This window comes from Culex pipiens, chromosome 2 (assembly GCF_016801865.2).
Source record: "Culex pipiens pallens isolate TS chromosome 2, TS_CPP_V2, whole genome shotgun sequence".
In the NCBI taxonomy this organism is placed as follows: Eukaryota; Metazoa; Arthropoda; class Insecta; order Diptera; family Culicidae; genus Culex; species Culex pipiens.
In genome coordinates, this window is record NC_068938.1 from 66,470,454 (window position 1) to 66,486,642 (window position 16,189).

The window sequence follows — 16,189 nt, forward strand, 5'->3', positions numbered from 1 at the left end:
GGCAACCAAGGGCACATTTTGGTCTCTGTTATTTGCCCAAGTTATACCAAAATTTGGTATTCCCATATTATTTACCCCTGCTCGAGAGGAGGTGGATTGCTTTTTGGGTGGGGGACTTGTAATAACTTCTGTCTGGCCTGGTTTGATGTGACAATACTCCTTTTTCTTGTAGAAAATAACACTGTTAATCAAACTTATTACAAATTAAATGTACCCAACGTTTCAAGATTTCCTCGGAAAGGTAATTATAATCTTCTATGGAAGAAAATCGCTAAAATTCAGAAAAAATACTAAATATAGTTTGCAAAATGTAAACTCTGTATGCATAATTCTGGATAGATATTGAATACAATTAAATCATTTAAAAACTTCAAAAAGTCTTTAAAACATTGAAAACAGGATCATAGTGTAGTTCAAACAATGCATTCATAGCATCTCCGTAAAAAAACAGTTTTTCTGCAGATTTTCAACAATTTTGATCTAAATTCGGGGTCTTTTTATATACAATACCATCATCAGTTATGATCCATTATAATTTTAACCTGATAGTAGATGGCATCAGTGTGTCTGTCATGCTTACCTGCAAAGAAACAAAAAAAAAACGAATTTAGTATTTTGTGAAGGCTAATGCAAACATTTTGTGTAGCTTTTGCTTAAGGGACAAAAGGGGGGCGGAGCAGACAATTTTCCACAGGGGAATATGAAAGAAATCTAGAGTTTTTTTTTAAATAGGTCCTATAAACATATGAAACACAATAGTTTATAGGACCTTTTCAAAAAAACTCTAGACTTGTCCACGCGGATAACAAATAAAAAACCGTACTTGTAAAAAAATGATACATTCTTAATTGAAAAAAGAAATCACAAGAAACCAATTTGACACAGTTTGCAATCAAAAGATGGATTGGCAATATTGTTTTTGAGGGACCCAAAAATTCCCAATTTTTGGTTTTGTATCAGAAATTGAACGAATCGATACCAAGTAGAAAATTAAAGGTCATTTGAAAACACTCTGACCGGGACCGTGGTGTAGGGGTAAGCGTGTTTGCCTCTCACCCAGTCGGCCTGGGTTCGATCCCAGAAGACTCCCCCGAGCATGGGTAAATAACAAGGGAAATGCGTAATAATACCTTTCTCTGGTATCAATACCAAATTTTGGTATTCCTGGACCCTTTAAAATTTGTCTTAAGGATTATGCAAGAGCAAAATGTGGTATCATACCAATTTAAGGTATTGTTTTGATATTGCAAAATTGCATAATTTGTCAATGGTCGAACACCACATTTTGGTATTCTTTTGGTATTACAGTGTTTTATCAAATTCCTCTGAAACTATGGGAAAATTTTGACCAATTTTGACAAAATAATTAATTTTGCACTAAAATGATGTCTCAAAGCGAATGCTTTCATTGAAAACCGGAAATTTCAAACTTGATTTTAAACATTTTTGATATACCCCCTACAGAAATGACTTGAAATTGTGGAAAATTTTCTAAGTCAGGATGGCACATTTTGGTATTATTTTGGTATTGAAAGGTTTCATCAATTTTCTCTGAAACTATGGGATTTTTTTTACCAATTTGGACAAGATAATAAATTTTGCGCTAAAATGACTTGAAAAAAAAAAACCAAATACTTTGAAAAACGAGTCAATCGAAAGATTATTGAATTTTGGTGAATTTTAATCCAGTTTTATTTTAATAACACTTATTTTTCAATCTTGTTATTTTTCAGAATCTTCAAGAACTTCATGCACAGGCCGTTCATCAATGACAAATGCATTCGGTGTGGTGAAGAATATCACTAAGAACAACATGGAATCATCAGGTGAGTAGATTTGGCTGTTGCATATGGATCATTTCCGTTTTTTCACTAACTGCAACTGCTGCACTAAAAATGGTATGAAAATACCAAATTTTGGTATTACTTGTGCAAATATCAGCGACTAAAATGTGATCTTGGTTGCCCAGTAATAGATGGTAAAATACCATCAAATCATACCAAAATCATGTATGTGGAAGACCACAGGAATACCAAAATATGATTTTCCAAGGGCGCGGGAATACCTAAAATTAAAACCATGGCAATACCAAGTTTTGGTATTCAAGCAATGTTCAAAAATCCAGAAGACCTCAACTTGGTATTGAAATGGTTCTATTTTGAGGTATTATTTTACCCTTGGAATAACATGGTTTGGTATTGTTGTGCCCTTCCACATACAAGACTTTGGTATGATTTCATGGTATTTTACCATCTATTACTGGGCAACCAAGGGCACATTTTGGTCGCTGTTATTTGCTCAAGTAATACCAAAATTTGGTATTCCCGTGTTATTTACCCCTGCTCGGGCCGGTGGCATTTTTCGAGACGAGATTTGTCTGATCACGCCTTCCGTCGGACGGGAAGTAAATGTTGGCCCCGGACTAACCAAGAGAGAGGATAGGTCGTTAGCTCAATCCAGGTGTAGGAGTCGTCTCCCTGGGTCCAGTCTCGGTGGAGTCGCAATTGCCTCAACAATCAACCCTTCGGACACTTAGTTTCGAGTAGGAATCTCGCATTCGGGAACGCCAAGGCAATTCTGTAGAGCTAATAATATGATTTGATTTTTGAATAATCAATTTTTAAAATTATTGAAGTTATTATTTCCACTTCCTTCCAATGCTCCGATTCCGTTTTGTAATAAAAATGGCCATACAAATTAAAATTCGTTTTGTTACTTAGAAAAAATGCCAAGTAGATACAGAAATTATGTGACTCAAAATAAGGATAAAAATTCGAAAATTTGTGCATCAATTGAGTTTCTCAAACATATCAGATGAATGTAATTGTAAAATTTGTAATGTAAAGTGTTAAATTAATGACCCATTAACCTGGGCATCACCCAACGCACCTGCGTGAAATATAGCAAAATACTTCAATTAACAAACGTGGATTTCATAACCGAAAAACAAGATTGAAAACTGCGATATCCCTCAAACTACCCGATATCAACGCATGATCCATCTGCGATCTAAATGTGGTTCTAATTGGGCATTAGGTAGCATTAAATCTCAATAAAACCAGCACATCCCACAGGCAGGTAGAATTTCTAGCGCGGTTTAATGGCGCGAAAATGGACCATCGTTAGTCCGGGACGGCCCACCGAGACTGCGGGGTACATTGAACATCTCCGCCTCCTTCGGAACAACTCCGCGTATGCGTCTCTGGTTCGGTTTCCAAACACCTTAAATCACATTTGAACCTAATTAACGTGGAGAATTATGTTCTACGCTCAGCCGTTTTTTATGTTTATATTATCGAAAGTACAGAAAAAAAGCTGAAGAAAAAAAAAACGGTTGAACAAGCTGGACAAGGTGCTAGGCACGGAAGGGAACGGAATTCTACTAGCTTCTTTTTTCCTTACCAGTTAAGGGACGACGCAGCAAAGAAAAAGAACCCACCTGACCCGTGCGCGCATACGCGTGAAAAAAAACGGGCAAAAAGGGTAATTAATTAATTACATGATCTGTTCTCATGCTTCGGCGTATTAACGATGTCTGCAATTAATTTTTAAGGTATCTGCGCGCTCGCGGTGCCCTTGTCTAGCCGCCCGGCCCCTCTTAATGGACTTTCGATGGCCACGGCGGGAATTAAGGGTGCGACCGATGTTAAGGTGACGCGTCACTTGTTGCGTTGGTACTTGACTTTGATGTTGTTGTGCAAGATGGGATGAAATTTGCGGCGATAAGATTGTGGGTTACATGAGGACATAGCAGTTACAATCATTTTTATATTTTTAATTACCATTACAGTGCCATCCCATTTTTGACAACACGACTTTTCTGACTAATAAAGAAAAGGTTGGTTTTCTGTTCACTCTTTGAAATTCCTTGGTGAAAAAATAAGTCTAACAGTTACAAACATCAAAGGCTTGATAATTCAATCTTATATACTTTACGGTTCTATCAAAATATTTGGACATTTCATGACAAGTGTTTGGTGTACAAATTTGAAATCGACATCAATGTGAAAGTCAAATGCTACTATTTTGTAATTAAAATGTGAATAATTTACATTATTTTTAAAAAAACTGCTGAGCACGAAATAAGGCAAGAAAAAATAAATTGATATTCATAAAGGCTTGTTTCACGATTTTTTTATATTTCAGTTTTATTCATTTTTCTCAAAACATCTTAGCTGTTCTTAAGGGGTTACATACATGTAAATCGACAAAAAAGTCAGATGTTGGTGTGAGCACACACTTAATTTTATTTCAAAATCTGTTTTCAGGGCATTAAAATATACTTTTTCATTTATTATCAAAACAAATTTGAAGACATTTGGTTGTATCATTGCCGAGATATAGCTATTTGAAGTTGGCAGTTTAAAAAAACGGATGCCACGATATCTCAACACTGCCTTGACCAAATCGGCTCAAAATTGTGTGAAGACTCGTTAAACCGGTAATGTGTGCATGACGAAGGCCGACTTATAAAAAACTTATTTTAAAAAAAAGATAATTTTTTTTTGTGTTTTTCATATAAACAATTATCAGTTTTTGATTTTTGTAATCAAAAAAAAAAAGCAAAATTTCAAAATCGGTCTTCGTCATGCACACGGGATATGTCTTGGAAGTCTTCATCCCGAATTTCAGCCAATTTGGTCCATCCCATCTCGAGATATCGTGGCACCCGTAAATCAACTTGGTGTTTCTAGAAAAACGCTCAGAAAGTTTGACAATCCGCTTTGCGCACGGCAAAATGTTGAGTTTAAAATTTTCACTAACTCAGTTAAATCATGTAATATCTTCATGAAACTTTCAGGAGTGATTTAAATTCATCTTTTTAGTGGATTCAATAAATTTTCTGTAATATGAAATTTTGTGATTTTCTACATTTATGTAACCCCTTAGAAGTTCAGCAACAAATATGCAATTTTTTTATATATTTTTTTTAAATTTGTCTTTGGATTCCTTATATTCACAAAAGCCATTTTAAACAATTATTTCTTCTAACAAGTCTTCATACAACTTTGAGGGCTGTCCGTAGCAAAATGCTATGGAAACATTCGAAAATATTGACCTCGAGAAAGTGATTTTCTGATGGATTTGTTGTTTTCGCCAAAGTTGTAGGTGATTTTAAGGAGTATTCAGAAAAAATACACTCTCAGCACAATTTATTTTTTTTAAATATTTTCTTTTAATTTAAAAAGTGGCCACTTTGGAGCTCAAGGATATGCGGACGTTTTGTTTTTGGCCACAAGTTGTTTTTTTTTGTTTCAAAAATTCATACGAAAAAAAAATATATGAAATTGAATTCTAAAGCGACAAGCACTTATGTTAATTTAAAAAAAAAAAACTTGTTGTGGTGTTAACACTTGTAGCACCAACGGGGTCAACATTTACGCGAAGCACCAAGGGGGTCAAACAAGTTGGAAATGCAACTTCAACCGGCTGTATCTCGGCGAAAACTCAACCGATTTGGATGATTCTTGTTGCATTTGATCCGAAAGAATGTCAAGAATTACCTCCAACAAGGTAGATCCAAAACAGATGCGTCTACCTTAAGTTATAATAAAAAAGGCATTTCCAACTCTTTTTTTCCAAAGGTTGTATGAGCCGGTGAAAATGCAGTTCCAACTTTTTGACCCCGTTGGGGCTACAAGTGTTAAAGCCAATTTTGGTTAAACTACTCAACAAAATCGTTTTTTTTATTTAAAAAAAATAATGTTCATCTTTTTCCATTTTTGAATAAGGCCGATGCAAATATTTTTCAAAGTTTTTGTCCCTCGGCTCTGGCCGGGGTTGAGGAGGGGGGGGGGGGAGGGGCGTTTATAGAAATAAAAAAATATAAATATTGAAATAAAAAGCCATGTTTTCAACATTTGCAAGGAAAAAGTGTTTAAAAATGCATTTTACACTAGTTCACTGCCCATGTTCGCATAAATGTCCCATATGCAAAAACAGCAATCTGAGAAAAACGCATTTAAAGTCTGTCCCATACATAAGCCTACGTGTTAAGTTTTCGCGAAAAAACTGGATTTTCTCCTGATTTCTAGAACAAAGTACTGGATGTTATAGGCTCTTTTGAAAGAGCACACAATTTTGAACAAAACTGCATCAATAACTCAAAATCGATGAAAATGCATATGGGACATTTATGCGATCAGGGGCAGTTCAGTTGTTTTGCAATCATTAGTTTAAAAAAGATGTAAGATTTGACGAAAACAAAAATTTTAATGAAAAAAAACCTTTTGCGATAATTAACATAGAAAATTTTCAAAAATTCAAAAGATTTTTAAATCAACCCAAACATGCTAAAAAAGCATTGTAAATTGATTTCAGCTGATGGCATTTAAATTTCCATTGAAATTTAGAAGCTTGTTGAATATTTTTTTCTGCCCCTTGATTTTTCGGGGGGAGACAAAAACTTTAAATAACATTTTTACCAGCCTAAAATATATTCATTAAACAAATTGCCAAAAATGAAAGTTTATACAAAGTAAAAAAAGTGTTAATTTCGAAGTAATTGTACCTCAATTTAGACTGAAAAAGTGACATTACACCTGAAAATTTGCTAATTACTCATTTTTAGAGGCAAAATGACAAATTTTTATCGTTTGTTTATTATCTCTAACTATTTGGGAGCACTGGCAAAAGATTCTGATGAATTGTCTAATCAAAACACTGAGGTTTAAAAATCCAAACCCAATTCACGCGAAAACAGCATAAAAAGAGAGAAAACAAGTTTAGTTTTAGAGTGGTCTACGCCGTCGATTTTCGTGTGGCCAGTTTCGTCGATCTTTGCAAAAAAAAAAAATATATTTAAAAAATAACCTTAAAATCCAATTAAAAGCCTAATTTTGAAAGGGTCATGTGTCTTTAATAGCTGTTAACCCTCTACTGCCATTTTTTTTCGATTTTTTTATTTTTCCCGTGTTCAGTAGGTTATTTTGAGCAACTTTACTTCTCTTGTTTTATGTTTTTCTAGTTTCATTTTTATGATGTTAATTTGCATTTATCTTGTTTAGTTTATGTTTGTTTTTGATACTATTTGGCCTTCTCTACCACCTCCTATCAATACATTTTGTCTATCGGACTTTTTCATGTTTTTATTGTCACTTTTTAATTTTTTTGCTAGTTTGTCACATTTCATGCTATATAATGGCACCATTATCATGTAAATTGTCAAAAAAAAAAATGCGTAGAGGCATAGTCTGGGACGCTACAAAAATTACTGTATACTTATTTTTGCTCAAAATATAGGCAATGTTAGTAAGAAACACAGCCAAAGTTGACCCCAGAAAAAATGACATTTTTTTAAATATTGTCATGAAACAAGTCAAACTTCCAACCCTAAAACTTTCTAAAATGTTTAGAGTTCTTCTTTCCAATAATGCTTTTTAAAGATCAAAAATTGGTTGAAAAATGGATTTTGGCGATTTCTTAAAATCAAAGCCCGTCTAGAGGCGGGTTTAGGTTTTAGAAGGTTAATAATCTTCCTTGCTCCCTTTCTGTTGAACTAGAGTATTTGTCCCTATTTTGGGCCTACTAAGCAGAGCGCACTTTTAATTTGATGTGTTCTCAAAGACTGCTATTGGCAGCCTAGTTTGTTATACATGAATAAGCTGGATTTTTAATGCTTAAGCTCGTACATTATCAACATTTTGATAAAAATACCTTATATCGCTGTAAAAGCACGAAAAACTAAAACACTTTTTGCCCCTATTTTGGGGATATTGCTCCTAGCATACGACCTTCTTTGTGCATATTTGCGGCCTACCTTCTGATTGGTTGAAATCTCGAAGCACGTGGCGAACTTTTTTGACGTACAGTTCAGCCGCACAAATTGGGTCGACAAATATGCTAAATCATTGTGATGTTTTAAGCCACAAATAAACATTAGAATGATTGATTTCACTTGCATTACGTGCATAATTAGCTTGGACATGATTTATATCATTCTTTACGAGTTTTAAACATAATTAAACAATTGTTGCGTAGCCAAACAACGAGCTCGTAATATGCAAGAAAGACTGTAAATTCGAGAAGCGCACACACACTGGCACAGTTTGTAGAATTGTCAAATGTACCGAAAATATATCCATTTCTCTCCGATATGGACGAAGCAACTTTAATCAGTTATTTTATTGATTTGGTGGCAGTTTAGTGATTGTTTTTGCAATGGGATTGTGCAACCCACCAATAAAAACACATTGCCGGTGGTTGGAGATTCGGGGGACGGCTCTCATTCATGTGCTGAGCGATGAAAACCGTGACGCTGAGTGTCAACAAGCGGTAAGCAAAAGTGGTGAATATTTTGGACCTAATGGGCACCTAGCGATTTGCCAAGAAAAATGTGAAGAGTGATATATTTTTTGCTTTATTTCTAATTTAGGAGGAAAAAGTGAATGATCCTTGCCCACCAAAATGAAGATAATGACTGCATGTATCATTCTCAAGTGGCAGATCCCTGCCAGATTTGGTGAAAAGCTCAATTTCGTTGAATTAAGTTTGGTAGACCCAAAATACGTACTAGGCCCAAAATAGGGACAAATACCCTATTTATAACTTGATTTCGGTCGAAAACACTTTTTAAAAGATCGATGATTTTCCAACAGTAGGTGCTTGATGGAAATACATGCCATTTTTTTGGTGATTTTTTTTTTTCAAATTAGAGGACACTTGCCAACACCTGAACCCACTATCACCTACCAGTTACACGGCACCGGTTAGTGGCCACAACCTGCCAAAATCGGGGGTTCTATCACCTTTCCCCTCCGCCGAACAAGTCGTGGTGGTTGGCCTCGGCCACTTCTTCCTCGTCCGTTGTTTACAGAACCACAAACTTGTGCCCTCACTATGTGTGTGTGTATGCAACAAATTACTACACCATAACGACTTTTCTCCTTCTCTCTCTCTTTCTCGCTCACCCACACACACGTAAACATAATGCACAATCGCGCAGGCAGTGCTCCCAGGCCGGTCGTCTGTTGTGTTTGTGCTGGAATAGCAAAATCCAATGTTCCGACTTTTGCTGGTCAGGGGCCTTTGTCCTACGGGGGTTGGGGGTGGTCGTCGGTGGTGAAAAGTTGCCAGTCAGTGGCTTGCTTTTTTTGCGTGATGCACTTCCTTTCCACCAACCTCCCCTCCAAAACTATTTGCAGAATGTTGGTTTTGGTTTGTGCATCGAGACGATAATATCGATCCGAATTCGTACACCGGCGTGGCGGCCCTTTAGGGGGCGATGTCCTGACTGTGACCTGGCGTGACCTCCGACGGGGTATTTCCATGTGTTCTCTACACACAGAAGGAACGCACCCCGCGTTGAACCTCTCGAATCCCCCACCAACCCACCCAGCAAAAAACACTTTCACACTCACACACCAGCCTCGTCGGAAAATGGTACGCAACGGTACGGGCCAGACAATGAAAACATGGAAATTTGGCCAACCTCAACCCCGAAAAAAAAGGAAACAGTCGTGTGTGTGTGGAGGAGGTTAGTTTTGTTGTGAATGTGGCTATTGCTCTCTCTCACCCTGGTTGGAGGACGCAGATTTTGGGGAATCCTCATCACTTTGTACTAAGATAATGCGATAATGCGATTATGAGGCTTCGGATTCTGGACATTCGAAGCTGGGTTCATGAGCCTCCTGGTAGTGGAGTTTCGTGCGAGATGAATTATAATGAACTTTAGAATTCAGTTTTTCCAAGCTTTTCGCAAATATTTTTAACGAGTAAATACCAAATTGAAAATTACTAAAATGGTTAAGCCCTTCACCAAAAAAGAGGATCATCCATCATACGAGCCTGCCTTATTATGTCTTTTTATGACGCGCTTTAAACTCAATTACCGGCACTTGGCGGGTAATATTTCTCCATTTCCCTATCACGGTTCGAGATCTTAATTAACTTTGAAATCTCCAAACAAGTGTTTGAACAGCCATTGTGCTGGCCGGCCTGCTGTTGATTGCGCTCAAGTGCAATAAAACAGCTCAGGCTCAGGCTCATCCAGGCCAAGTGCTCCCTGTTATTACGCTATCGCACAAGGATCTGCCACCAGCTGCTGCAACCTTGTGCTTGTTTTTTGTTGTTGTTCAGGATCTCCTCGGATGCAATAAACAGAGGGCCCCGGCTTAAAGTGTCTCATCAATGGCACCCCGACGGCGGGTTTCGGGGTTTGGGATTCGAGGTCGGCCGTGAAATGGGCACTGGCCACCCCCGGAAGGCATACAATGAGCAGCCATTAAATTTATTGCTCGTTCCAAAAAGGTACGTTTATTAGCTTATTTATATGGAGGCTTTTCATTCTCTCTCGAAAAAAAAAAAAAAAAAAAATTCGCATCAAGTGCTCAGACATCAGCAGTCATCCCAAACGGCGATAATGGAGAGGTAACTGGAACACCTCAAGTACAACCGTCTTCGGAAGATGAGTGGTGAAAGGACATCATGCGTGCGAGGCAGGATCGTCGTCACACGTCAATCGTGAATCATCGTCCCCGCAATGGGCATTAACAAATTATAAACGTCAAGTTGCAGCCATAAACAGCTCATCACATGCAACGCAACTGGACTGTGACGACAAGTCGTTATTGGGACCTTTTTTTTCAACTGGTACTTAATACAAGTGAGTTTCTTTCTAGACATTGCATAATTTTGAACACAACAAATGGATTCTTAAGACAGACAGACTTGATAACTATGATTAAAACCATATCAAACAAATCCATGACTGAAGTTTATATTGATAAAGAAGAATTTTAATATAAAGAAATCTAGCTTAAAAATTATTCGTTTTTGAGTGGCACTGTAGTGTAAAATTTGTTTAATAAAATAATAATTTGAACAATGAGCAATTGTCTATGTTTTCACAAAATTTTTTTTTTTATTTGGATGATACTTTGTCAATTGATTCTTTTATTTCCTAATAAGGAGGTTGCAAATATTTTTGAAAGTTTGGTCCCTCCCCCCTTCAAAATTTGTCCAAAAAATCAGGGGCAAAAAAATATTTCAAATTTTTTAAAAATGTTTATGAAGAGAGAAGGCTTATTAACTAAAACAGTCTAAAATGATTTTTTTTGCATTCGTAATCATACTTAGCATGTTTGGGCTCGTTTAAAAATATTTTGTATTAAAAAAAAACTCATAATAGCTCATTTAGCTATGAAAAGTCATCAAAATGTAAATCTGAATCTTAAATTTTAAAAAAAATCTCAATTTCAACGCTATTGTACAATTGGCAAAAAATAATTACAACAGCAAAAAAAAAACAAACAACAAAAATGATGGTTTTCCCGTAAAAATTCCTATACAAAATTGAAATGCTTTGCGGAGAGCCGGGTACTCAGATGGCTCCAAAATTTAAGGGGATTCTTTGAGGCCTGATTGTGTCCAACAAATGGTTTTTCTGCATATCGGACCACTCTTCCCAATTACAAAATTGATTTTTTCGACTTCTTTGGCACTTCCAGAGCATTAGAAATAGACACAAATTCCGCTAATAAAATATAAAGTTACGTGCAATATAGGTCGAGATAAGACCATTTTGGTTACATGACACGAGATTTTCTTTAAAATTCCATAAATTGCTTTTTTTTTTAATAAAAGCTGCACAGCAAATTTTTGATTGCCATTTCAGTAAAATAAATAACTGAATGCGATTCAGTAGGGGAAAGTGGGGCAAGTGTAACAAGCTAAGGAAATGCTCGTTATAACCCATTAAAACGTTAAAAATCTGTCGGATTTTTTTTATAATCATCTTGTTCCAAGTGTTGACTAAGACTTTGATAGAACAAGTTTTTTAAAAATTCAGTTTTTTAATGTAAAAAATTGATTTTAAAATGTTTGATTTTCCGTACGTTCTACTCAACTAGTGGGGCAAGACGAACAACCCGTTGGGGCAAGAAGAACAAGGCATGAAACAACATGTTAATTTGCTAACAATTGTACTGTTATCACATAGATACATCAGATTAAAATGTATTTGAAACGTTTCTTTCATTTTTAGATTAAATAATAATATTTTACTAAATGTTTGATCGTTTTTACGAAAAAAAAAATATTACTTATATGATAAATAGTAAATTTTCATAATATCGCTAGATTTTGTATGGACATTTTTTTAACAATTGTTTATCAGTTTTTAAGTACTTTTATGTATTTATTTCCCAATAAAATATGTTTTTGCAGCCATTTGATTTTTTTTCCATACTATAAATCCATATGGTACACTTGCACCACCTGAACAAGATTTTTTTTAAAGCTCTCAACAAAAATAACTAAAAGTTAAATCATACTTTATAATAGGTGCAAGTCATTGGTAGGGACACTACTAATCTAGGAAAAATAGCATTTTGATAAAAAGAGCCCTAAAACGAACCCTAAGCCTTATTTTGTACTTTCCGAATATTATAAGAAAACAAAGGTTTTGAAAAAAACTTCATTAAAACTTATGCCCCGTGGCGTTTACGTCGTTTTGGCGGTTATGTGGTTGTAGAATCAGTTAATTGCATTGCTAGCAACAATTCCTCATACTGGAAATAATCAAAATTGTAAAAATTACGACCGTACGAGCGATTGTTCCTCTTGCCCCATATGGTCGTCTTGCCCCACCTTCCCCTAATCATCACTCTTGCTGAAATTCGGCAATGAACAAAAACGGTGCTGAAAAATCAATATGTCTGTCAAACTGAAATGTCTCTAATGACTTACTGTTTGGATGCTGCCAAGAGAAAATCCTCTTTCAAATGTGTTGTGTTTTGAAATTTTGTATTGTGATCTTTAGAAACAAAGATAAGAAAATTGTGAATTACAAATGGCTCAATGCTAACCACCTGTTTTTTAGGTTGAGCGACTCGATTATCCGAAGGCCTCGGAAAAATTTCACTTCGGATAATCGAATCATGAAAAAAAAAATATTTTTGTTGTCTTATTTTTGATTGTCGAGCTTAAGTATAACCCCTAAACTAAGCTAAAGTGATTTAGAATTTGTAATTCCAAAATGGCGGCCAATATGACGGTAACGATATATAAAAATAAATGCATTTTATTATTTAATATCAACTATTCAAATTTGGCATAAATAGGGTCACAGAACTCGAATATTATTTTAAAAAGAAAAACAAAACGAAAAAAAAAATGTTCGTGATTCGATATCCGAAGTCCCATACAAACCTTCGGATAATCGAACTTCGGATAATCGAAACTTAGGATAATCGAGACTTCGGATAATCGAGTCTGGACTGTATAAAAATACCGTGAAACGGGGTAGTTTTGATAGACTGGTAGAGAAGTGTTCAAAGCACCTCAAGAAGAACTTTTCATAAAATTTTGAAAAGTTTTAAAAGTTAATTAACTTTAATTAAGAAGATGTTGATGAATAGCACTATTTTAATCTTTTCAAAGTGTCATGATATTCTCAAAGAACATGATTTCTAATCGGAAAACTGAGTGCATTTTTGGATTTTTTTGACAATTTTGCACTAGGATAAGGCAAAATAACTTTTTAAATAATAATTATTATGTGTTTTTGAAACATAGTTTATTTGAACAAATTTCATATAAAATGTGAAAACTTTTGATTCGTGCTTCGAATTCAGTTTGGAAAGCAATATTAATCCATAATTTTATAAACAAAACTACACCCAAAAGAAATATATATCTCAAAATCTGCAACAGTGAAATTGCTGCAGAAAATGTCACATTTTATAACATTTTTTGTAGCAAGCCCGTAGATCATTTTTGCCCGCGTGTAAACATTTCAGCGATCTGCAGTTCTCACCAACACATATAATAGGGGGATGGCGTCGCTATTTTTAGACCACGTTTTCCACTTTTTCTCATCGAAACCGACTACTTTATCGACTTAATTTTGCTGGGCGAGATAGGACGCCGTCTATTTTTAGACGATGACTCAGCACTTTTCCACTCTTGCACCTCAAAAAACCAGGTGGCAGCACGATGTAACACCACGTCCCTATGCTGGCCCGTCCCCGAGCAACACTCCAAAGAGAAGCATATGTTGGTGCTCTTTCACTCTCATTTCATCAAGCATCCATGGCACGGTGGTAGCGTGTCGGATCAAGTACCAAAAAGTTGGTGGTTCAATCCTCGTTCTGTTAAGGGTTTTTTTTGTGAAATACAACCAAAAAGCCGTCGGTAATGTCGATAATTGTCGGTAACGGGCAAAAATGTCATACCCCTATATCGCAAAATATGCATGAGGACAGTTTTCATGCAGATTCTGATATACTTTCATGCCGCCATGCATCACAATCATGCGACCGCAGTTTGGGTGTAGTTTTAAAGAATTTCTTACCAGAAACTGACTTTTTAACAGTCTATTTATTTATAGGTATTTTATTAAAAAGCATTTAAACTTTGTTAACTAAAAATCAACATTATTTTTTTCCCTGAAATACATATCAGTAACCATAGTGATGGTACATTTAAAGTTTGAAATGAAAATAAAGTTTGAACACCTTTAATCTTATTTTAACAAGACCTACTACGACTATCAAAGTCACCCCGGAATTCAAACTAAGAATTTTTAAAGCAACTATTATTTAAACAATATTGAAAAAAAAAATTTCTCTCAAATGGTGCATAGACGTTGTGTGGTCTAGCCCAGTAAAAAGTATCACAAAATACTTTTATATCATTCAGTTATGCTACTGTCACAAAGTCAATTAATGAATCAATTAGTTTACGAACATATTTTGTTTCCTTAAGTTTCACGTCTTTTTCTGATTTTTTGTTAAAAATTCAAAATTTGTAAAAAGATGAAAAAGCTTTTATTTGATTATGAATGCTTGAATAAACGTTATGCAAGGTGTTCTTAATAGCATACAATTGATTTGCCAATTTTATTTGAAATATGAATATCAATATCAGATCAATAGTTTCCAGGATATCGTCGATTGAAAAATGAAGGATAATTGGATAGCACTTAGAAATATATTATAAAGTTGTCCAAATTCAGTAAGCACAGAAATTTTTTGGTTCCTTTTGGGGTCCTTAACAACTTTCCAAAATTTGGTAAAGATTGGTTAAGTCCCCACTTTGCGCAAAGCGATTAAATTTTGAATGGAAATTTTTATTTTACTATTTAGAAATCCACATTTCACGTTATATTGAAATCGTATTCATATTCGGTTGCTCTGTAAGGTGTTCTTAAACTTTCCCGAAGAGAGTATGGACTTGCTCCCAAAAAAGAATCAGCGTGTCCAAAACTCGAAAATCAGTTTTTAGGACGCTGTGTCTTCTTCTTTAAGGGCAATTAAGTTAGTACTTGGATTTTTTTTATGGATAAACCCAAAAAAAAATAGTTTTCCTTACAAAAGGAACCAAAACATTGCTGTGTTGCAAAAACGATTTTGTAATTGATTTTTCTTTGTTCATGGTCAAACTTTAAAACGCGTTTCGAATCTTCGAAGAACCACGTGCTACGAGCTTGATTTTTAGCAACTCTGCAACTTTTTTAGTGACAATATTTAGATTGACAAGTGGTAACAATTCACTGAGTTTTTTTTTTGTTTTTTTTTTTTTTTGTTAACTACCACAGATTTTAAACTGACATTTGAAGATGTTTTAAGGCCATAACGTTACATATAGACAGTCATACAAAATGGCTTCTTTAACTCAATTTGACTGCGCCTCAAAAGCAAAATCGCGACGATTTGTCGTTTAAGCCTAAGCGGAACTGAAACTGGTAGTATTGATATTATTTTCTTCTGTTTTAAATCGTTTACGATAGAGAAAACCTGCTCTGTGCCACATTTTACTCGTTATCAATAACCTGCAATATTATTCCTGACCCTTCCTAGAATTGATGTGCCCAACACAACAACCTCACCGGAAAGTAAGTTATCACAACGAAAGAGGAGGAGAGTTTATAGCCCAAAACAGACGCCTCAAATTGACATAATTTTGACGGAAAATGTGTCATTCATCAAACCAACAGCAGGCAGACAGTGGAAAAAAAAAAATGCAAAAAAAAAACACAAAACCGAAAAAAATCCCTCAGACAGTAATAAATGACTACCAGACGGATTTTTTTTTTAATTTTTGACGAACTGCAACTCCCTACCACCAACTGCAGCTCTTCGGTGTGACGATAAAACAGGGCGGAAATAATTACCCTCTTTCGTCATTACCATCATCACACGCTGACTTGTGGATGCTTCTGGTTAATGTCGAGAGATTCTTCTTTTTT

At 35.3% G+C, this 16,189-nt stretch overlaps 1 long non-coding RNA gene across 1 annotated transcript; it reads left to right on the forward strand.

Annotated features, from left to right (window-relative positions):
* The first annotated feature begins 8,022 nt into the window (after window positions 1-8,022).
* LOC128092934 (uncharacterized) lies at window positions 8,023-8,541 on the forward strand. Its single transcript, XR_008212108.1, has 2 exons — window positions 8,023-8,274; window positions 8,375-8,541. It is a non-coding gene; the product is annotated as an uncharacterized LOC128092934 (long non-coding RNA).
* The last annotated feature ends 7,648 nt before the right edge of the window (window positions 8,542-16,189 follow it).